The following is a 24,862-nucleotide window of genomic DNA, read 5'->3' on the forward strand; positions in this document are numbered from 1 at the left end:
ATCTAGGGAATTGTGCATGGTAACTATTTTTAACAGCATCGCTTATAGCATCATCAATCAATGTCTTTGAGACTAAAGTCTGTATTTAAAAAAAAAATCTACTACGTAGTGTATCGCTAACAGCTTTTCAGATTCTTCATTCTGGTGATATGCTTTCAGGTAAGAAATTCAGGAAGTCTCAACTTAACTTTTAGGTTGATCCATGTAACCGCCGATTTTTTGGTCATAGTCCCTGGAATATTGGCAATAGTGTTTTGCTTCTCATAATGGCTCCCCTGGCGATATCAGGAATCACCCCCAGCTAGGGATAGGTCTGTGGCTAGTGTCTGTATGTATCATTTGTAAATTACGAGTGCAACCTGTCACTTCTAGTGACATGAGGAGGTGGGATCTGGGAGACCTGCAGAATTCAAGTGGGCTTATGGAACTTATGCTTGGGACCCTATTCTGTTTTGCACACAGTATTGGTATATGGTTTTACTCTTTAAGGATTCTAGCTAGGTTATAAATGAAGTCCACCTTTTTTTAACTGAGTTGCCACAGTACAACACTCTGCCCCTAATTTACTAATTAATATATGTTAGCCCTGCATTTCCAATCAGATTGTTAGTTCCTTGAGTACAGGGAACAAGTCTTAAAAATCTTCAATTTCCCTCACCCTCATCCAATGCCTAACTCAGAAGCAGGAGCCCATCAACAAATGACAGTTACCAGCTGTCACCACTCAGGTGAGTCATTGGGGACAGGAGACAAATAGTTGATTACCTGATCTCTAAAAAGAAAGAATCTGTTATTTTGAACACATGCATAAGTGTAAAATTGCATCTGTGATAACTTTCACAGTCAGAGGTATGGGCTTTTAAAGTATAAAAAGTATATAATAGAAATAGTGGGAAGAAGAACAGGAACCGGAGCCTGGGTTGAGTCTGAAAAAAGCCCAATCCATGTGGTGGCTCAGGAACAGCCAGAGTTGGAAGATGAAGGAGCCAGAGAAACTAGCGGACGGTGGGCAGTCGCTGCCTCCGGTCCTCCGGTATGTCATGATGTGCAACTCCCTGCCCAATGTCCCCAAATAGGCCAGGATGGCCAATCAATTCTTTGATTGAAGCATATGCACTGCATAAGTGAATAAGCATAGGTGAGCCCAAAGTAGCCTCCATGGAGGAGCTGGCCACCTTCCACACTGATGCCTGTTTGCAGCATCTCCAGAAGGTCAGCCAGGAAGGAGATGACAAACATCCAGACTGCATAGAATATGGCCTAGGTTATAACTGCCCAGCCGCAGAAGGGTACTGACTATGCAGCAGTTGTAGGAGGGGCTATAACCACAGCTACCCAGTCAGTGCATGATTGATGGAAGTAGCAATTAACTGATCCAGAGGCTGGCATCATGCAACGAACATCTTCACCAGGAGTAGGTTCCATCTCAAGAAACCACTTTCTTTGCTCATCCATAAGATGCAGCTCCTCATCTGTTAAAGTTTTATCATGAGATTGTAGCAATTCAGTCACATCTTCAGGCTCCACTTCTGGTTCTCTTCCTATTTCCACAAACCTTCAATTTGTAAAAAAAAAAACAACACATTATATGTGGAGCACAATAAAGTAAAGCACAATTAGAGAGAGAGAGAGAGAGAGAGAGAGAGAGAGAGAGAGAAATAGTGAGCAAAGGAAAGAGAGACTTTCTTGAAGAAATGACCAAACTGAGGTATGCAGGAGAAAGGTGATATAGTTAGTAAGTGCAAAATAAACAAACAAAAAAAACCAAAGGGAACTTCAAGCAGGATTTTAAAAACAGCATGTGCAAAGGCACTGTGGTAGAAGGGAATGTGAACGTTTGAGAGGGATGTTAGAGGTCTTTAAGTGTAACCAGTCACTAAACCCATGTGCCTTTGACATAACTCAACATCTAATGAGAAGAGCTTCTAAGAGGAAGCAGACTGTCCTCAGTGAGAAACAGAAAACAAGCTGATGTTTGGCAGCATGCCATAGTAGAGAGGGTACAGATCTTATTTTAGATAGAACCTCTGGGTTTGAACTTCTGTTTCAACTCCTTGCTATACAACCTCGAGCAAAGGCTGCAACTTCTCTAGATACTAGATTTCTTGTCTCGTATTACCATCTACTTATGGTTTTAATTGGTGGATTAAAAAGGAACACATCTGTCATGTACACAGCACAATACCTGACCTACAGCAAGTGCTGAATAAATATTACTTTCATCTCATGACCACCCATCTTGGTAACTGCAAGAAAAATGGGAAGGGGAACCCCAGAATGTGTTTTCAATTTCCAACCTGAGCTGTTTCTTAGAAGCACTGCCTCTGCCATAAACAATCATATTTTATCTCTGCAGGTGCAGTATATAGCATTCCTATTTTCACAACAACTATTTAACATACATGGAAATGCTCTGAAATTTTTTTACCTTCTCCTGTCCAAATGTCCTCGTGTTTCTACCTATTACTGTCTCTCCAAAGAAAAGGTCGGTGGCGGGGGGGGGGGGGGGTAGGTTAATAGTTTAAAGATTTCAGCATTTGTATTTATTAAGTGAGGACCCAGTTAAGATTTAAGACATACAGATAAATTTCAACAGTGACTAGTTCTGAATTTTGATCAAATAGCCAACCAAATATGACTCTTCTCTTTTCCCTTGCATGAATTAAAACTCTCGAAGAGTAGTCTCCAGCAGGAAAAAACCCAAAACACTAAGACTATTTTGATCACCCTCTGCTGTAGCAGGGCCCCCACCTCCACTCAAAACTGGTTTGTTGTATCAAGTTCAGAGTTTGTCAGGCTGAACCATCCTAATGACTCCTTCCTTTATTTCAGCAGTGTTTGTGAAAGACTTGTTTTTGGTTTAAAATGACTGTCTCCACCAAGATCCAGAAAAGCTGCTAGGCTTTGAGCTCACAGAGAGTCCTTTATTCTGCCAGGACACAAGCAAGTCAGTGACGGCACAGAGCTGCTCTCTCCGAGCTTCTGTGCTGCTGGTTTAAAGGAGGGAATGATGCAGTCCATTCATATCTGAGATGGAGGGGGTTCCTCTCTTACACACACAGCTCCTTCTCTTCTGTTTATGCTGGTCCCCTCGCCCTCCCAAGAGGGTAACAGTGAGGGAAGCTTCCACTGCTCTGTCTCCAGAAGCTCTTTTAGGCCAAAAGGACCTGCCCAGCCCCGGGAGGCCCTGTGACTTCTGTAGAAACACACAGCCTAGGACTTTACTACTTAAATTGCACTTCTCAGACCAGCAGCTTGGGCATCACTTGGGAGCTTGTTAGAAATGCAGATCCTGCTTACCCAGGCTACCCGGGCAAATCAGACCCCAGAGAATCAGAATCTGCCTTTTAACGAGACTGCCAGGCAATTCATTTCTACTTCAAAGTTTAAGAAGCACGGGGGCGCCTGCTTGTCTTAGTCAGTTAAGTGTCCCGCTTCAGCTCAGGTCATGATCTCAGGGCCCGTGAGTTTGAGCCCTGGGTCAGACTCTGTGCTGACAGCCCAGAGCCTGGAGCCTGTTTCGGATTCTGTGTCTCCGTCTCTCTTCCCCTCCCCTGCTCACGTGCTCTCTCTCTTTCAAAAATAAATAAACATTAAAAAAAAAAAAAAATGAAGGACTGTCCTAGGCCACCCAGCCAAGAAAGATACGGAGAGAACAAAAAGCACTTTAAAGGTGAAATGCATTTCCTTTGCCCTGGATGCCCTTTCCTATACCAATCTCCAGGCCTCATCTCTGCACGCCTGAATCCTACCCTGTCTTTCTTTGTTGAGCTGTCTGCAATGCTTCTTTTGGAAATCTTCACTGATTGTGTCAGCCAGAGGCATCTTCCACTCAGTTACCTGTATCTTGCTGCAGTGTGTTTATGCCATACAAATATGTTTGCACAGGTCTAATCCATCCCGTTTGAGGCTTGAGACTTGCCTGAACCTTCTCTATATCCTCTAGAATGTCTAGGACCGTAGGCCCTGGGAGGAAAAAGCCTATTTATTTATTGAAAGAAGGGAAGGGAAAGAAGAAAAAAAACAGCTCCATTCATGAAGTAATTGTCTCTGAAAAGCTGAGTGCAGCCCCAGGGATGAACATAAGCCTGTTTAAAACAGGATCCCAGGAACCATGTTATGCTCATCTTTAAAGAGCCCCCCAATACACCAGACATGGAAATGTCTCAGTTTTCCAGAAGCTTAACTGGACCAGATCGGATTCAAACCACCCCATTACAGCACTCATCATTTAGACCTGGCCCAAAGCAGACATCTTTCTAGAATAAAATCACAATTCTGCTTGCTAGAGCCTTGACCCCTGGCTTTAAGTGTGCTGTGGGCTCTGAACCACTACCTCTTCACCCATTTTTTGTCCTATGTGTTTTCCCACTTTAGATTAATGTATTTTTTCTAAAGAAAAAAAGGCATTTTGAAAACTTTCAGATTCATTGTTTCTTTGGAAAGAAAGCTTACTGAAAATATTTGTTTCCGTTTTTTCAATGTTTACTTATTTTTGAGACAGAGAGGGAGAGGAGAGAGTGCAAGTCAGGGAGGGGCAGAGAGAGAGGGTGACACGGAATCCAAAGCAGGTTCTAGGCCCTGAGCTGTCAGCACAGAGCCAGACGTGGGGCTTGAACCCACAAACCGTGAAATCATGACTTGAGCCGAAGTCGGATGCCCAGCCGACTGAGCAACCCAGGTGCCCCAATATTTAGTCTTTCTAATTCAAGTTTTCATAATGCATACTTGAGTAAAGGCAATGAGTTTCTGGCTGCAAGTTACAAGTTAAAAGAACATTTTATTGCTCTTAATTGATAGTTGAGTCAATTAAAAACCTTGACTCTAGATGAGATTTATGATGTCATATTCATAATAAATATGTCTTCCCGACAGACATCCTGGTGTCATTATAATTTTACCACACATAAAATATAATGGGAACTGTTCCTAGGACTTACAAGAAATTAGACTTAACTAGTGTCAATACTGTTGTGACTCGTAAAATGAGTATATGACCTGCACTGTGAGACTTTGTTGTAGGACTGGAGTTCACAGAGAGCAGGCATGTTTTCTTTGATAAGCATTTAAAAAGTATGACTAAATTATTCAGGATCAGTCATTTTGGGGGTACTGTCATGTGTTATAATACTTTTGTAGAAAAATTGATGATCCTGTTCAGGGGGAATATTCAGAAGCTATAGCCCTGTGATTTCCACCTCTGTGAATTTCTTTTCAGGAAACAGCTCTATTATAGCAGCATTAATTGTGAGAGCAAATTTAAGTAACACTCCTCAGGAAACAGGAAATAATTAGGTGCATTTAGTCATTTTATTTGATGAAATATTATGTACCTTTTATAAACAATAAATGGGATAGTCAACCGGAGACTTTATGAGACCAGCTTAATTTTTTACTTTTCTATACATTAAGTTGTAGAAGTATTATTGAAACTAAACATACCCCCCGGGCACTGTACTAGACACTGGGGATGCAGCAGTGAAAATGACGAATATGATTCATGACCTAGTGACCTCACAGTCTGATGCAGGAAAAAGATACTGAATGAGTAGATACATAGTTACAAACTGTGATCATGCCAGGACCTAAGGGGTTAGCACATAATAGGGGAACCTAAGCTGGTTTGGGGAAGAGGGTATTTGTTAAGGAAACTGGGGAAGTGGAGGAAGAATCAGAGTTAGGGAGGGAAGGCTGGGGGAGAGTGTTCCAGGTGGAAACAGCGGGAGCAGAGGAACAGAAACCCAGAGGTGGGAAAGGGCTTGATGCCATTACAGAAGTGGAAGAAGGACCAGAGTGGCTGGAGCATAATTCATGAGAGGAGAGTGGAGTACCCTGAGGAACTAGATCATGCGACGCCTTCGAGATTTATCTTATCAATCCCACTGCAGTTTCTAGAGTGCAGGGGTAGCAGGGACCTATTTATAGTTTAAGACCACTTTGTGCTGTATGGGAAATGGGTTGAAATAAATCAAGAGTAGAGGAAGGGAAGGCACTTTGTAGACCGCTGTAGCAGTCCAGTAAGAGAGACAAAAGTAGTTTAGATAAGATCTAAAACTGGGAAGATGAGGAAAAGGGGACAGATTCAACTACATTCTGGAGGTGAGAAAAATAAAGTTTGCCAATAGATTGGGAGCAAGAATGGAAACATTAATGACCATCTTCATTTGCTTCCTTAAACCACTGGGTAAATGGTGATTCACTCCCATATTTCATACAGTTGGGAATTTAGGAAAGAAAACTTAAAAATGCATTTTGGACCTGAGGTTGAGATCTTGTCAGAGAACCAAGTTGAATAGTCAAATAGACAGTGTACGGGTTTGGAAAAATAGATCAGAAAATAGATCTGGTTTGAAATTAGCTATTTGGGAGCCATTGGCCTTAAGATGGTATTTGATGCTATTGTATAGAAAGAGTATAGAATATCTGGGGGAAAAAAAAGCCCATTTTAAGTTTCAAGAACTATAATATTAAGAGGTCTGATTAAGGAGGAACAGCTATCACAGGTGACTTCCAGGCCGGAAATCTGTTGGGTAATTCTGGAACCAAGAAAATAGTATTTCAAGAAGGAAGGTGTGGTCAGCAGTGTTGAATACTGCTAAGAGGTCAGGCAAGATGGCGTGCTCCTATGTGTAAGAAACAGTTGTCTTATTAGGGCGGTGGCTTTAGAAGCACAATATATTATTTTTGATAATGTTTAAGCTTTATTTCTTTAGTTGACATCTGTTCCTTTTTGTTAATTTAATTTCAGTAAGATTTGAAACATCACATCAAATAAATGTGATGTATTTACTCCATCTTGATCCTTAAACTCTTTGTTAATCATTATTGTTTATATCTCTCTATTGTCATCTTACATATTAACCAGTTAACACTCATATCTCCAGTCTACGATTAAACCTTCGAAAGTTTTAAAGCTGACTAGCCCTCCAGCCTAACAGCAGAACTGCTGAATGCACAAAGTCCCTGCTTTATAAACACTGCGTTGAACATGTGGTTTGTTTCTTACAAGTTTTTGCATGATCTATAACAAATTGTATATTTCTTGCTTTAAGTTTATTTATAGAATCTTGCCCAAAGTATCCCCTTCCTAAAAACAAAACAAAACAAAAAAACAACAAATGAACAAACAAAAAACAAAACAAAACAAAAGAAAAAAAACCAAACTCCAAAACTACCTTATTCAGGTAAATTCCGGTCTTAATTTGGCAGATATGCAGTGAGGCCAAGATGCCAGTATGTGAACAAGATGATTCTTTGTTTGCTATTTAAAAAAAAAAATTCCAATATTCTATTCAGGAACTAAAGAAAGGAAGTGAGATGGTTTGGAAAGGAACTACTATCTTCCCGGTTTGGGGGTACCCCCACCCTCCACTCAAATACCTTGACTATTCATTTTCTTCGCAGTGACTCAGAGTGTCATCACCCTGTGCTGCTCATGAATAGGAAAAAAGAAAGAGGAAGGAGCCTCCAAAAGGACTGGTCTCAGCACAACTGGCAGAACTCTGTTCACTTCTCCCAACTTTCTCCCTAAATGCTCTAATTATACTGTTAGATAGTAGTCTCACCTCAAGCACAAATTCTTGGCAAGAATTCAAATGCATGCAGTTGCCCTCTGTAATCTTCTACCCCTCTGTTACGGCTTACCAGAACTCGTCTAAAGTCACTTCCATGCTGAATGTCTGATGAGACAGGACAGATCTCCATGTCACTCACTTGTATTCTGACTTTTCTACCTCTCCCTATCTGTATCATCAGGCGTATTCAGATAGGTCTCAAGAAAATATGTCATCCTGTCTCTTTGTTGTGGATGACACGATATAACTTCCACAGCACTAGGGATTGAAGGGGTACATGGGAGTGTTGGAGATCTGGCAGCGGGATGGAAGAGAGTAAGTGAGGGTAATGTTTAGAGGTTTTATATGGTAGGTGCCATGGTGCCCGAGACGAGAGCTCTTAGGGACAGATGATTGCATTTTTCTAGTGATATTCTTTATTTTATTTTATTTTTTTAATGTTCATTTATTTTTAAGAGAGAGAGCATGAGTGGGAGAGGGGCAGAGGGAGAGGGAGAGACAGAAGCCAAAGCAGGCTCTAGCACAGAGCCCGACATGGGGCTCGAATTCCCAAACCGTGAGATCATGACATGAGCCGAAGTCGGACGCTTAACCGATTGAGCCACCCGGGCGCCCCTCTAGTGATATTCTTGACTCTTAATTTTTGCCTGAAGAGACTTAAATACAGCAGGTGTAACTTGCATTTCTCCTTTTATCTACTAGAGGAACCCTCCCAGATCAAAGAGGAAAAGCACACCTTTCTATGACTTGCTTCTCTTTTATCATAAGCCAGCTTCTCTTTTTGGAGAACTGTTCAACTATTTTGGTTGTTCTTGGTGGTAGACTCGCTGTGAAAGTTGTCCAATTAAATGAATAGATATTTTTCAACCTGTAGAAAGGTCTGTTGGTACACAAGAATGCCTGTTAGTACAGTGCAGTACTGGCCTCATCCATGGGCAAATTGTTCACTTAGTGGGGTGGGAGAGAGAAAAGGGAAAAGCAAAACCAGGATGTGAAATGTCCAGTTGAAAATTGCCTTAAGGTTTCTCTCAATCTCAAAATTGAAGTCTCCCATTATTGGGTTTTCCATGTGACAGTTTGTGGGTTATGTCTCAGTCATTAATTCACTTACTATGATAATAAGGAGCATTTAGCCAACATTCAATCCCTTTCCCTTTCCCTTAGGACCCGCTTAACCCTCTGACTTTGGCCATGTGGCTTGCTTTGGCCAAAGCAAGTGCTTTGAGAAGTGCTTCTCACTTCTCATAGAAGTGAGAAGAGGCTATAAATGAAAAGCGCTTATGTAATTTTGCTTGATTTTCATGCTCTGGTGATCTGCCATGAGAAGAGCATGCCCCATGTAGCTGCTGCTATTTTATCCCCCAGACAAGCACACCTGGACTAGACCTGAACCCAATCCAAAGCCTGGGGCCAAGTCCAGCCCTCCTGCTTTCTGTGGCATAACTTCCTGGCCAAACCAGTCTAAATCAGGTGACCTGCAGATCCACGAGCATTTAATGTGTGTTCTTATAGCAATCAAGTTTTAGGGCACTTTGTTATGCAGCATCTTTGTGGTAATCGCTAACTAATACATATACTTAGAGGAATTATGGCATAAACATAAGCAAAGAAAAGCTACTTATCTAGCTTCATCATTTTCCAATTTAAGCCTTGAAAGAGCATCAAAATCACTTAGTCACATCATTTAGTTTGAAATGAATTTGGTTCACTGTACATATCCTTATAACATAGAACTTATAGAAAAGCACACTGAATTTGAAAATAAATACAATAAAATCATTCAAAATTAAAAAGCCATTTTATTTTCAAATATTATTAGCAGGACTTTCCAGTTCAAATGCTCTTAAATAAGGTGGTTTTATGTGAGTAACATATATAGCAATAATACTATTCTTTGTAATCAGTTCTCCATCTGTCCATCCATCCATCCATCCATCCATCCATCCATCTATCCAACCATCCATCTACCTCTCTACCTTCAATAGTTTTTGCAGTTTATATAGTCATTTAGAAACAATGCAGTAGGTTTTAGGTAATTCAAATTAGAATTTAGAATTAGAAAAGTTGCATAAATTTCTTGCATTCAAATTATGTGAGAAATCCATGAGCATTGCAGCAAGATTCAAAGGTGCAGATAAGCAGAAAAGAAAAATCCTACACAAATACACCACCTAGAGATAACCTTTGTTAAAATTTCATTATTTTTACAAACTTCTTTTCTACGTCTGCCCGTGTGTGTGTATTTATATATATATTTAATTACAGTGGATTCATACTGTGCACACTGTTCTATAAACTGCCTTTATCACTTTTATGTTGCAACTTCCCTCCAGGAAAATAATATAGAGCTACATAATCATTTGTAATGACCCTCTAGTATTTAATGAAATGCGTACTCTATAATTTGTTAACTAGTCCCCTATCTTTGAGTGTTTAGGTTGTTTGCAGGTTTTCTTTTAAAATTTCCATTGTAAATGATACTTGGATGGGCATTCTTGTTCATATATTTTTCTCACTTTTCAAATTATTTCCCTATGATCAATTCCTAGAAGGGATATTGCTAATGCAAAGGTTAAATGTACACAGAAGGTTTAAGACTCTTGTCGAGGTAAGTTCCAGGGAGGTGGCACCCATTTACATTCCCTCTGGCTGTAAGACTTTGGCTGCACCTTCCACAAGTTCTTCCATCTTTTGCTGCTTTTTGAAAGATGTTTCTCCCTTCTCTGTTTTCTTTTATGTATCTACTATTCACATTATTTCCCACTTGGAGTAATTTGAGAAATTCCTTCTTTCCATTTTTTTCCCTGTGACATGTAAAGAAATAAAACATGACTTAAGAAACGTCCTGAATGCAATAGAAAAAGTAAAAATAATCACGACAGCAAAGTAGTCTTCTTTTTCAGAAAAAAAATTTAATTATGGCCTCAAGATTGTTTGGAATAATAGTTAACTAAATCATAACCTTTACAATTTCATGATATTAAATAGGGCTTGTTGGAAATGAGTCATTCTGTACACATTGGGAGTTTTATGGTGAGTTTAATGTCACTGAATTTAATTAACTTGTCATTTGCACGTCAGTATACTATGGAAACCCCTCCTCGGTCGGTGAGCTCCTAGCACTGAACAAAAAAATGCACAGTTCCTCTCAGAAGTTATAAGATCTATGTGACTAGTAGCTGAAGAAACAAGGCATAAAACAGTGGATTATCCAGCAGCAGAAGTTAAAAAAAAATCACAAAATTATAAAGGTAAACATGCTACCATGGAGGGAGAGAACAATAAGATAAAGGAACATTTTCATGGACCGAACTCAGTCTTTTGTAACCACTAAGAGATGAGATTATAAACTATTGTCGGAATTTTCAGTGGGAAAATTGCTTAGAAGAACCACTTGGCAGGGGACCTCACCCATGCACGGCCAACTCCCAGAAATGACACAAACACATGAAAAAAGAAATCCTTTCAAAAACGTTTTCAAGAAGGCAGAATAAAAAATGATAATATTTTGAATATTACAAAAGAAGCCACTGCAGTGAAGACTGTATGGAAAACCTAAAATGTCTTCCAGACCAACCCCTTCGATGTCTTTTTGTCATCTTAATCATTCCTATGTATTTTGGGGGGAGTTTGGAAGTTCTCACTGCAAAATCAGACTTTAAAAAACTTACAGAATACTTTTGCACAACTAATTTCTGATATGTTTTTCTAGCACATTAGTTTTTTGTTTGTTGCTTAGAAGTAACATGGAATGTTATATTTCAAAGGGCTTGTTTGACAAAGCGATTAACGTTATTCTGTACAATGTTACGTTCAAAAACAATACCCTTTAAGAATAATTTATACTTTCTTTATGTGTGTATATATTATATTTTATTTATTTATTTATTTATTTATTTATTTATTTATTTATTTTGAGGTGGGAGGGGCAGAGAGAGAGAGAGGAGTGGAGAGAGAGAATCCTAAGCAAGCTCCACACTGTCAGCACAGAGCCCAATATAGGGCTTGAACCCTTGAACTGTGAGATCATGACCTGAGCTGAAATTGAGCAGGTCACTTAACTGACTGAGCCACCCAGGCACCCTATACTTTCAAAAATAGATCTCTCCTGCTGTTTATTTCTCTTGAAGCATGTGTATTTTCTGGTGTGCCTTTTTATTCAAATTCAGTTCAACAAATATTTATGGAATAACCACTTAGTATAAGACTTTGTCTCAGAGCTTCAAAAGAGCTAAGGGTAGAGACAGTAGATTAGTGGGTGCCAGGGGCTATGGGGAGGAAGCGGGGGAGGTGGGGGAATGCCTGCTTAATGGAAACGGAGTTTCCTTTTTGGATGATGAAATAGTTCTGGAACTACCTAGCGGTGATGGTTGCACAATACTGCAAACGTACTAAATGCCACTGTAGACTTAAATGGTTACAGTGGTAAATGCCATGTATTTTACCATAATTTTAAAAATCAGGCAGACAGAAAAGAACTAATGGGGTCAATGGAGGAGAGGCACATATATTCTACTTCAGAAGTACATTTAATCGGGAAATGTATTTAAATTATCCTTCCAATGTCATTATTGATTTCATGTAGTAACGGTCAAATCCAATTTAACAAGCATGTATTATTAGGGCGGTGATTGGCAGTCATATTTAAAACTGAACAGGGGGCGCCTGGGTGGCGCAGTTGGTTAAGCGTCCGACTTCAGCCAGGTCACGATCTCGAGGTCCGTGAGTTCGAGCCCCGCATCGGGCTCTGGGCTGATGGCTCAGAGCCTGGAGCCTGTTTCCGATTCTGTGTCTCCCTCTCTCTCTGCCCCTCCCCCGTTCATGCTCTGTCTCTTTCTGTCCAAAAAATAAATAAAAACGTTGAAAAAAAAAACTGAACAGGCATGCGGAAAGTAGATGGTTCTTGTCTTCAAGTAGCTTTCACTTTTATAGGGAATTAAGATGGCTATAAGAATGTCTAATGCAAGGGGCGCGTGGGTGGCTCAGTCGGTTAAGCATCTGACTTCAGCTCAGGTCATGATCTCACACTCTGTGAGTTCGAGCCCTGCATCAGGCTCTGTGCTGACAGCTCAGAGCCTGGAGCCTGCTTCAGATTCTGTGACTGCCCCTCCCCTGCTCATGCTCTGTCTCAAAAATAACTAAAGACATTAAAGAAAATGTTTTTAAGAATGTCTAACACAAGATGGAGTGTCAGAGGAGCCATATGAGAGAGGTGAACATAGTGCTAAGGAGGTAAAGAGGATAATTAGATTGATTATTGGGGAAAGCATCAGGGATGCGATAGCTTTGTACTTGGTCTTCAAGGATGGGTCTGATTTTGCCAATTGCAGAAGATGCTTAACTGTCAGCCTAGATAGAGACAAAAAATGTAAGGTCGTTATGGGGGAAAGTGGCCAGGTTGGCTGGAAGGCATCCTTTAAGAGGTCAAACAATGAAACTGAAGTTTGAGGCAGAGTCAGGACGTGTGGGAGAGGACTGAAGACATTTAGAGTTTGAAGATGATTTAGAAGGAATTTTTTCCAATTTTTCACCAGCTAAATGGATCTGAACTACAGCATCTGGCGAGTGGCCATTCAGTTGCTTTGGGAATTCCTCTGGTGACTCAGAAGTTACCATCTTCTAAGACAGTCTGGGCTGCTGTGAGGTGACTAAATGGTCAGAGTTCTTGTATTGATCAGAAGTCCACCCACAATTTCTATCCATTTATTTGAGTTCTGTCTTTGAAACCACACTCAATAAAGTGAATTTTTTTTTGTTTCCTATCAGCTCTTCAGTGTTTGAGTCAGGAAATAGATTCTTTCTTTCTTGTCTTTCTAAGTTATGTATTCCTGGGTCCTTTAATTATTTAATTGTTTCTCTTAGGACATGCTTTTGGAGACTTCTGAAATTCGTCTTGCCATTTATTAATTTGGTAAGCATGGCTTTGATGTTGATATTCAAGGCATAAATAAAATGTTTTAGAGGAAATTGCAGATGATACAATTTTAAACAAACCACTCTAATTTCCCTTTCAGGTAGACTCTGAATTGGTCATTAATTGGTCATCTCTGGAAATGGTCATTGAATTAATTATGAATTCAGCCAATTTTTTTCATTGGCCAATATTTTATTATTTTGCTCATGGATTATATTATGAGGCATAATTTTAACTGCATTGCTAAAATTCACATAGTGACTAGGAGCTCAGGCCCTGGAGTTAAGATTTTGGGACTGGTATCTGGCATAGCCAGCTACTAGCCATGACCTTGGCAAATTACCTAATTTCTATGTGCTTCAGTTTCCTCATCTATAAAGTGTGTGCAAAAATACTACCTACTTTTGGGGCACCTGGGTGGCTCAGTCGGTTAAGCGTCCAACTTCGCTCAGGTCAGGATCTCCCAGTTCGTGAGTTCGAGCCCTGCATTGGGCTCTTTGCTGACAGCTCAGAGCCTGGAGCCTGCTTCAGATTCTGTATCTCCCTCTCTGTCTGCCCCTCCCCTGCTCATGCTCTGTCTCTCTCTGTCTCAAAAATAAATACCCCCCCCCAAATTTTTTTAATAAAAAAATTACTACCTACTTTTTTCATTAAATAAGTCATTATCCAGCAATAGTAAAAATAAGAAAAAATTAATTACTACTATTATTATGGGTTTTTTTTAATATGTCCACAAATTCTTTGATATTCTTCCCTTCAAGAGGTGGAACCTAATTTCTTTTTTCTTCAGTGTGAGTGGGACTTTGTGACTTCTAACAAATAGACTACGTAGTTTTTCAACAAAAAAGCATTGTGGCTATGTCCTTGCTGTCTCTTGATTTGCTCACTCTGGGAGATATGAGCTGCCATGTCAGTTTTCTACTTCTGTGTGACAAGCCTCCTCAAATTTAGCAACTTAAAACACCCATTTTTTAGCTCAGATTTTCAACACAGCATGACCAGGTCTTTCTTGGGGGCTATTATGTGTATTTGAACAAGGACATTATGTATCAGAATATGCTTGCAGAAGGCTACTTGAGCACAAGGAATCCAGAGAGGGAAACTGGAAGTTGGGAGAGTATCTGACAGCTCAGGATAGAAATAATGTTTGGTCCCAGATTGCTGAGGTGACAGTAAGACTGGATGGAGAGGTAGGAAGGGAATATCATTGAAGAAGTAGAATCTACTGGATTTGGAAGTCAAATTACTATCGGTCATTGATGGAGTCCTGGGATTTCAGTGATCAAGAAATACAAATGTGGGAATGAAAAAATATACGTTGGGGAATTATTCAATGGTGGTAATTGTTCGAGTTGTGTGGGTGATATGCCGTGGGAGGGTGTGAAAAAAATAGAGCTGAAAGAAGAATGTTAGGGGATACTTAAATTTAGACGTGTGGCAAGTATAAAGTCAGAGAAAGACAGAAATGGAGCATTTTAAAAGGTAGGAGGAGAGTGAGAAGAGTTAAGTAGGAGATGAGAATTTCAAGAAGGAGGAGATAAGTAATATCAATGAATGCCTGTCCTTAAGGTTCAAGAAGATGAGGACCAAGAAGTTAACTGACAATGAATTTAAAAGTGTGTTGTAAGAAAGAAGAGAACATAGCCAGTGCATTTCTAAGTGCAGCAATCTGGAAAAGCTGACAGAAAATAAATATGTTTCTTTAAACTATAGAAAGCTTATGAAAGAAATTGAAGAAGACACCAAAAAATGGAAAAAGATTCCATGCTCCTGGATGGGAAGAACAAATATTGTTAAAATGTTGATACTACCCAAAACAATCTGCGTATTCAATGCAATCCCTATCAAAATAACACCAGCATTCTTCACAGAGATAAAACAAACAATCCTAAAATGTGTATGGAACCAGAAAAGACCCCAAATAGCCAAAGTGATCTTGAAAAAGAAAACCAAAGGAGGAGGCATCACAATCCCGGACTTCCAGCTATATTACAAAGCTGTAACCATCAAGACAGTATGGTACTGGCACAAGAACAGACACTCAGAGCAGTGGAACAGAATAGAGAACCCAGAAATGGACCCACAAACGTATGGCCAACTCATCTTTGACAAAGCAGGAAAGAATATCCAATGGAATAAAGACAGTCTCTTCAGCAAGTGGTGCTGGGAAAACTGGACGGCGACATGCAGAAGAATGAACCTGGACCACTTTCTTACACCAGACACAAAAATAAACTCAAAGTGGATGAAAGACCTCAATGTAAGACAGGAAGCCACCAAAATCCTCGAGGAGAAAGCAGGCAAAAACCTCTTTGATCTTGGCCACAGCAACTTCTTATCAACACGTCTCAAGAGGCAAGGGAAACAAAAGCAAAAATGAACTACTGGGACCTCATCAAAATAAAAAGCTTCTGCACAGCAAAGGAAACAATCAGTGAAACTAAAAGGCAACCAACAGAATGAGAGAAGATATTTACAAATGACATATCAGATAAAGGGTTAGTATCCAAAATCTACAAAGAACTTATCAAATTCAACACTCAAAAAACAAATAATCCAGTGAAGAAATGGGCAAAAGACATGAATAGACACTTATCCAAAGAAGACATCCAGACGGTCAACTGACACATGAAGAAATACTCAACATCACTCATCATCAGGGAAATACAAATCAAAACCACAATGAGATACCACTTTACACCTGTCAGAATGGCTAACATTAACAACTTAGGCAACAACAGATGTTGGTGAGGATGCGGAGAAAGAGGATCTCTTTTGCATTGTTGGTGGGAATGCAAGCTGGTACAGCCACTCTGGAAAACATTGGGGAAGTTCCTCAAAAAACTAAAAATAGAACTACCCTATGACCCAGCAATTGCACTACTAGGCACTTATCCACGGGATACAGGTGTGCTGTTTCAAAGGGACACATGCACTCCCATGTTTATAGCAGCACTATCAACAATAGACAAAGTATGGAAAGAGCCCTGTGGTATATATATATATACAATGGAGTATTACTCAGCAATACAAAAGAATGAAATTTTGCCATTTGCAACTACGTGGATGGAACTGGAGGGTATTATACTAAGTGAAATTAGTCAGAGAAAGACAAAAATCCTATGAATTCACTCATATGAGGACTTTAAGAGACAAAACAGATGAACATAAGGGAAGGGAAACATAAATAATATAAAAACAGGGAGGGGGACAAAACATAAGAGACTCTTAAATGTGGAGAACAAACAGAGGGTTACTGGAGGGGTTGTGGGAGGGGGATGGGCTACATGGGTAAGGGGCCTTAAGGAATCTACTCCTGAAATCATTGTTGCACTATATGCTAACTAATTTGGATGTAAATTTTAAAAAAGAAAAAAAGAAAAGAAAAAAAGAAAAGGAAAGAAATATGTTTCTCTTAAAGATGAGGAGAATGACCCGGCCTCTGAAAATGATTCCAATTCTAATGTTCTTCCTTTTCGGAGCCAGAGAATCCTGGGAGATTTCGAGGAGTGATTAGTTAAATATTTCTCTCGGTGGAGGTTACTCATGTAACTAATTGCCAAAAAGAACCATGCTGCCTCTTATGCGCTTCCTGAATTAAAACCCTGTACTCATAGTTTGGACACTGGTCATTCACTTCTCTCAAAGCCATCTTGAGGCTGTTCTTGCACCAGAGATGACACCTGACATCTGTCCATCCCAGTCACCACCACTCATCAACCAAACTGCCCTGGATCAAACTGAGTTTCTGGCAATCTGAGGGGAAGGAGGGACTGTATCATCCATAAACATTAAACAAGGTTATAATATAGAGACGGGATGACACCTAGCAGAATGACAAGGACTAGGTTTGAGTAAGCACTTAGCATACTTCTGTCTTTTCTCCATTCCATGCCTCAGCCAATTTTACTGAAAACCATGTTTTGTTTTGTTTTGTTTTTTCCCCCACAAGCATACAGATGTCATTGCTACGCTCATTATTCTCTTTTCTTTGTCTTCTAGTGTCTTTTCTTTGTTTTCCCACTTTTCCCCATTACCTCAGGAAAATCAAACTTCCAGCTCCTTTTTCTTTCTCTCTGCCCACTTCCCTACGTTTCCATTTGCTCAAAAATCAGCCTTAATCAATTGTGATAAAAATAAGAGAACACTAATTATATACCTCTGTAAAGAAAATTAAAATTATATATTTTGAAGTTAAGTGTTGTGAAGAATTGACATTAATTTCTGAAGCCCATGAAAATGAGGAACTGTTCCTTTGAAAACACGTACAGAATTTCTCTATGCATTATCACAGCCCTTTAGAACATGTTTTTTTCCTGAAGTGGCAATATTCTGACTCTGTGTGTGTGTATGAGTGAGTGAGTGTGTGTGTGTGTGTGTGTGTGTGTGTGTGTGTGTGTGTAAGTGCTGACATTCCATGTATTGCATGGTTTTCTACTACTTTTCATTGCTGGTGTCTAATAATTCAGGTATGTTATGAGAAAATAGGATTCTGTATAGTCCACAGAAATTTAGCTACTATCTTTAACCCTGTTTCTAGAAGAAAATGCATTCTACATTCCTGCATTCTACATTTCCAACTTTAGAGCAAAAACCATTTGAAATTTGAAGTCTGCTTGGACATATGTAACCAAAATATGGTTAAATATCTTTTCTTTAAGTTAACCAGCCTGAATCTCCTGCTGTTATTCTGTTCACAGTATTTTGCTGTGCAAAATATCACCATAATCCCTCTGGGTTGTATTTAGCAAAGTGGCAATGCAGCATGCCCTTGGAGCCAGATCGAAGTGCATTCCAATCCTGATTTAGTCACTTGCATGCTCTATGGCTCTGGGGAAATTATTTAATGTTTAACCTTAGGCTCCTGTACTGTAGAATAGGAATCATGTAAGTACCCATCTCTTAGAATTATTGTGAGGGTTAGGATCATGTATAAATTTCTGTCACAGTGGCCATTCCTAGAGAGTGAAATGGTAGTCTTTTTTTTTTCTTTATCATAAACCCTTATCAGTACAAATATTTTCATCATATAGTCTTTAAATTTTTTTTTGAATTTTTTTTAACGTTTATTTATTTTTGAGACAGAGAGAGAGCATGAACAGGGGAGGGGCAGAGAGAGAGGGAGACACAGAATCTGAAGCAGGCGCCAGGCTCTGAGCTGTCAGCTGAGCCCGATGCGGGGCTTGAACTCACGGACCGTGAGATCATGACCTGAGCCATGACCTCAGACGCTTAACCGACTGAGCCACCCAGGCACCCCTATAGTCTTTAAATTTTTAAAAATATTTATCTATTTTTGAGAGAGAGAGAGAGAGAGAGAGAGAGAGAGAGAGAATGAGCAGGGGAAGGGCAGAGAGGAGACACAGAATCCAAAGCAGGCTCCAGGCTCTGAGCTCTCTGCACGGAGCCTGATGCGGGGCTTAAACCCACAGACCATGAGATCATGACCAGAACTGAAGCTGGGTGCTTACCTGACTGAGCTATCCAGGTGCCCCTCATGGAGCCTTTATTTACAAATTATATACATGTTCTTTCTAAACTAATATAATATGAACATGAAATGCAAATAAAAGTAAAATTTGAAAAGAATGTGACAAAGATGAAATAAATACTGCTTAAATAAAAATATAAAGTACAAATGGGATGTTTGTTGCATTTGTAATTTTTCAAACAATTCCAAACTCCAGGGCAACTCCAGATTTTTAAAAAGGGGTTAGAAAAGTCTGTCTCCAAAAATTATTTTTTTGTATGTGAAGAAATAGGAATGTTAATGGATGACATAGCATTTCCACACAGCCACACAATGATACAAACATTTCTAAACACCCATTTACTAAAAAAGAAACAGTTACTTTCTTACTCATTGCTAAAATATCATCTTTATCTTGACAGGGCATATCAGTTTTGGGGGGTTTGTTTCATTTCAATATCTGTATGAGGCTTACTACTGGTAGGCACTTGACATCACAGAAAAGATCAGAAAATTTGGATCCTATATTTTCTGTAAAAGTATGTAATTCATCTTTAAATTTGACAAGAACTTGAAATGTTTTGCCGCAAGATAACCAGTGCGCTTCTCTGCAGTGCAGAATATTTTCACGGATACTCCTCATCTCTTGAGCACATATTTATTTAGAGATTCACACGGTGCTCACCATTTGCAGAAACGTCTTAAGCACTTCACACATATTACCTCAGTCAATCTCATAACAACATTCTGAGTTAGGTTTCATTCCTATTTTACAGATGAGATAACTAAGGCAGAGACAAGTTGAATAAAATGTTTAAAGTCAGGCAGGATTTGAAATTAGCTGTTTTGGCTTTGGAGACTGCTTTTAACAAGTAGACTCTGGTATTTAGGATTCTACTAATGAGGACAAAATAAATTTTAATTCCACTTAACACATGTAAAGTACAATTGACTGAAGCGTTTTATTAAAAAAATTTTTTTTAATGTTTATTTATTTTTGAGAGAGAGAGACAGGGGAGGGGCAGAGAGAGAGAAGGAGACACAGAATCCAAAGCAGGCTCCAGGCTCTGAGCCGTCAGCACAGAGCCCAACATGGGGCTTGAACTCATGAACTGCAAGATTATAATCTGAGCCAGAGTCAAACGCTTAACCAACTAAGCTGCCCAGGCGTCCCTGACTGAAGTATTTCAGAAGCAGAGATTGGGCGAGGTTGCCAATACTGATTCTTCAGAATCAGGACCTCCCAGCTTCCTTGTGGAGACCTCTTGCATTGTGCCCTCATGTGACCATCTAACATGGGGACCAAGTGAGGGCTCTAGTGTGGGTGATATTAGTAACCTTAATCTATTTCTTAGTTTTTATATACATATAAGCACGTGTTCTAATATTTTGTCTCCAAATTCCAATGAATTACTGTATAGTCTTCAGGGGTATGTGCGCCTCTCTTTGGAGATTACTGCTGTAGAATCTGAATGTATACGGAAGAAGAGCCCAAAAGATCTGCTTGTGTCTACTTCCAAAGCTGGAAGTTATGTTATGTGTGAATGTGTAAGGAGTGGTCCCTCTGGACATGTGACTATCCATACTTTTACATATAGAAATCATGTTAGGTTACTATCTATTTGTATAAATGTTTATATTCTATTAACAGTATTTCTGGGAGTCTATGAGAAATGTGTCACAGAAAAGTTTCTGAGGGTTTTCACAAAGATGATGTGACACATTTATGAATTTTATTTATTGGTTTACTCTTCTCTGTTTCCAAGCATTGGAAGGAAGTGCTGACTGAAGGCCTACAAGTAGGCCATACTGTTGACTTGATTGGAAGAAGGGAGATTCAGGAGGGTCAAAAAGGTCTGTCATTTATGTTTCATATTGGACACTATCTTTTCATTTCTATATCATGGAGATATTAAGAACAGTTTTGGGGCGCCTGGGTGGCTCAGTCAGTTAAGTATCCAACTTTGGCTCAGGTCATTATCTCATAGCTTATTGAGTTCGAGCCCCGTGTTGGGCTCTGTGCTGACAGCTCAGAGCCTGGAGCCTGCTTCAGATTCTGTGTTTCCCTCTCTCTCTGTCCCTTTCCCCCGCCCCCAAAATAAATATACATTAAAAAAAAAACCAAAAAAACCACTTTTCCAACATAGAAGTTCTGACTCTGAAGGTAAAGCTCAAACTCCTCAGTCTCCCTCACAGTGGCAACTCAGGTGAGTGACCCAGGCTCTACCGGTCAGCTATGCCTTCCGGAGACTTGGTGCCAGAAGCAAGCAGCCAGAGAAAACAAGCTCCATGTGTCACCCTGTTGTCACTGCTGTGGGTGGTGTGGAGTTTTCATAGTGGCAACAGCAGCAGTGGTGGCCTTGCCAACAGAAGTGGCTGCAGCGCTGGCTGCAAGAGCCATTCTGGTCAAGATCCGAGGTTTAATTCTTAGAGTTGGAGGTGGTGGCAGCCATGTCCTCCTCAGACTAATTGTGTGATTTGGTCTTGAACATTCTCCCTGGAAATTTAGCCTCCAGTGTTTCACCAGCTCTCCTATTTTTATTCTGTGAGCTACATAATACCATTTAATAAGTCCCTTTTCTGCTTAAATTAGCCAGAATGGATTTTGTGGTTACAGCTAAGAATGCTGATAATACAGGCAATGATGCCAGTTCATGTTCTGGACTTATAGATATCAATTAATTTACTCAGTATGCATTTATTGTATGCTTAGCTGGCTCTGTATTAGGATTTGACTGAGGTTTCCAACTAGAGCACCTTTGTGAGCGGTGGTATCAGGGAGAGATAAAATACAGGAAGTAAGATAGGTGTCGGACATGTTGAGATCGAGAAGACTCCTTTCTACCATCATATATCCAATCTGTCACCAAATTCCCACAACCGTGTCTCTTACATATCTTCCCCATACCTCCTTTTGCCCTTCATAGCCCTTCATTCATTTGATAAACAAAACTCAGGTATTTATTATTTCTCACTTAAATTATTGAAATAGCCGATTACAACAATAAGACCACCTAGTTCCTCACACCATGTTGTTACTTGTTAATGCTGTTCTGAGAACCTAGAAAGCCCTTACCTTCACCTTATTCATGTGGATACCTCCTATTTATACTTTAAGATGTAGATTATACCTTTCCCATTTCATACTACATTGTATGATAATTATGTGGTTATTTGTTTGACTTATCTAACTGGACTGTGAACTCCTTGGGGCACATACCATGTTTTATTGACTGTTGTATCTCCAGCCATTGCCCAAGTGCCTGGTACACAATAGGTACACAATCAATACTGTTGAAAGAACAAATGACTTGTAAGTATTTATTAGATGTTTATCTCCCCATCTAGTCCATGAGTTTCTTCAGAAGCAGCAGTGTCTGGTGTGTAAGAACAGCTCTATAATGGTTTGTTGTACATATTAATGAGGTTCATATGGGGCCTCAGTTGAAGATAATTGATGGCAATCAAAATTATTATTCTAATGCTTAGAATAGAAGCTGGGACTGGAGATCAGGGCTTCAGAATCGGGAGGTGGTATTTTGTGGCAGCTGTACAAAACCGGATCACTTAAAATATCAAGGAAGAAATGGTTGAGTAAATAGAACAATTTCACTGTTTGTTTGTTTGTTTTGTTTTGTTTTTTTATTAAAAAAATTTTTTTTAACGTTTATTTATTTTTGAGACAGAGAGAGACAGAGCATGAATGGGGGAAGGTCAGAGAGAGAGGGAGACACAGAATCTGAAACGGGATCCAGGCTCTGAGCCGTCAGCACTGAGCCCCATGCGGGGCTCGAACTCACACATCATGAGATCATGACCTGAGCTGAAGTCGGACAATTAACTGACTGAGCCACCCAGGCGCCCCAATGTTTTTTTGTTTTTTAACATGGAAGAAAATTGATAGGACAGGAAATTCACGTAAGGAAAAGAAATTTGTAGGGAAGATAGTATTCTACATTTTGGACGTGTTGAGTTTGAGATGCCTACAGAAGACCAAGGTGAGCTCTCTGGGAGGTGGTTAGAAATCTGTTTTGTTTTTCAAGAGAGAAGATATACAACTTTGCTAGCCAGTCCCTGTGAACTAATGAATTGACCTGAAAGAGAATTTGAAGAGAGAAGGGAAGAGGTTAACAATGAGAGCTTGGGGGAAATCTATATTTAAGAGACAGAAAGAGGAAGACATTCCACAAAGGGAAACCTGATAGATGTCAAGAAAATAAGAAGAGGGGCACCTGTGTGGCTCAGTTGGTTAAGCGTCTGACCTGACTCAGGTCATGAACTTGCTTTCGTGAGTTTGAGCCCCATGTTGGGCTCTGTGCTGACAGCTCAGAACCTGGAGTCTCCTTCAGATTCTCTGTCTCCCTCTCTCTGCCCCTCCCCTACTCACACTCTGTCTCTCTTTCTCAAAAATAAATAAAGGTTATAAAAGATTTAAAAAATTTTAAAACAAAAAGAAAATAAGAAACTCAGAAGATTGGAGAGTACACAGGGGCAGGGGAAGAGAGAATTGGAGAATCAAGGTTTTTGGCAATGGCAAATGTATCTGAGAAGCCAGGAATGCTATGAACAGCAATAAGGCTATTAGATTTTGTTTTTAGGAGTGAAATTATGATCTTCAAGACAGCAACTTCAGTAGTATGCTGAAGATGAAAACCGGTACAGTGGTCTGAGAAATCAGGGGAAACCAGGGGTTGGGGGGAAAGCTGGTATGAGGGCAGGAGGAACTTGGTCTAGTAGCTTGAGAGATTAGCAGAGCTAAAGGAGGCTTTTTTTCCCCCCTCAAATGAAGTACTTGAAAATGTTGTAGATAGAAGGGAAGACTTTTTCTTTTCTTTCTTTCTTTCTTCTTTTTTTTTAACAGAAAGAGGTAGAGGATACCAGAAAATGATAGGAAATAATCAATTGATCGGCCAAAATCCAAGAACAGGTATAAAGGCAAAGAATCAAGGCCAACTGGACGACACAAAGGAGGAATATTTGAGGACTCTGGATAATTTCGAGGATTTTGAGAATGAAATTATGGAGAACCCATACTGGAAGCCTTTGATCTTCTTGGGTCGGAAGTGAAGTTCTGTGCTTCGCATGGGCAAGAGAGAAGTGGGAGGTTATGGACGAGTGAGATGAGCTAAGGAATATTGTAAAGATGACTACAGACCTTAGCATTGAGATAAGAGACAGATGCAAGGTACAGACATAGAGGCAAGATATTGTCTGTATGAGTGTTAGAGATGCAGTATGCACATATTTAAATGACTTATATATATATATATATTAATGTGTATGTATATATATACATATACACATACACACACACATATATATGTCATAAAATCCCATCACCCAGAAATAAACATCGTGAGGTGACATTACAGTAAGAGAATCGTGAAGGGTATGTGTCTTACTGGATAGGGGACATAAGTGTGAGATAATCAGTCGACTGGGGTTGTGGGTCAGAGTGATTGGAAGAGTAAGGGTGCCTTTGCCAGAAGTACAACAGTCAGGAGGGGACTGCAGGTTTTAAAAATAAGATGGTGTGTATGGTTTTAAGCATTAGATTTGATGTGGAAAATCATAAAATGAAAGAGAGAGATTCCCATAACTGTATATTGGCAGAGGTCTTGATGTGAATTAATGATGACAGGAAAATAGGAGGTAACATGGAGATGAGGGAACTGGGATGTGGTAGGAAAGGAAGGAAAGGAACAAGGCAAGTGCTGTGACCAGAGACTGAGGGGGCAAAGATTTTGAACTGTATTTAGTGGGACAAAGAACAGGGCATACAATCAACTCCATGACTAGCTAGAGGGGAAACTCTCCTTTGTTTTTCTTTAAATTATGGTCTTGCTTTCACAATTAGCTTTCAAATGGATTATCCTTCAATACCACAAATTATCACTTAAGTTT

General features: G+C 39.7%; 1 pseudogene; it reads left to right on the forward strand.

Annotated features, from left to right (window-relative positions):
* The first annotated feature begins 977 nt into the window (after positions 1-977).
* On the forward strand, positions 978-24,025 carry LOC125168097 (histone deacetylase 8-like; annotated as a pseudogene).
* Positions 24,026-24,862: the final 837 nt, after the last annotated feature.

This window comes from Prionailurus viverrinus, chromosome B3 (genome assembly GCF_022837055.1).
Source record: "Prionailurus viverrinus isolate Anna chromosome B3, UM_Priviv_1.0, whole genome shotgun sequence".
Lineage (NCBI taxonomy): Eukaryota > Metazoa > Chordata > Mammalia > Carnivora > Felidae > Prionailurus > Prionailurus viverrinus.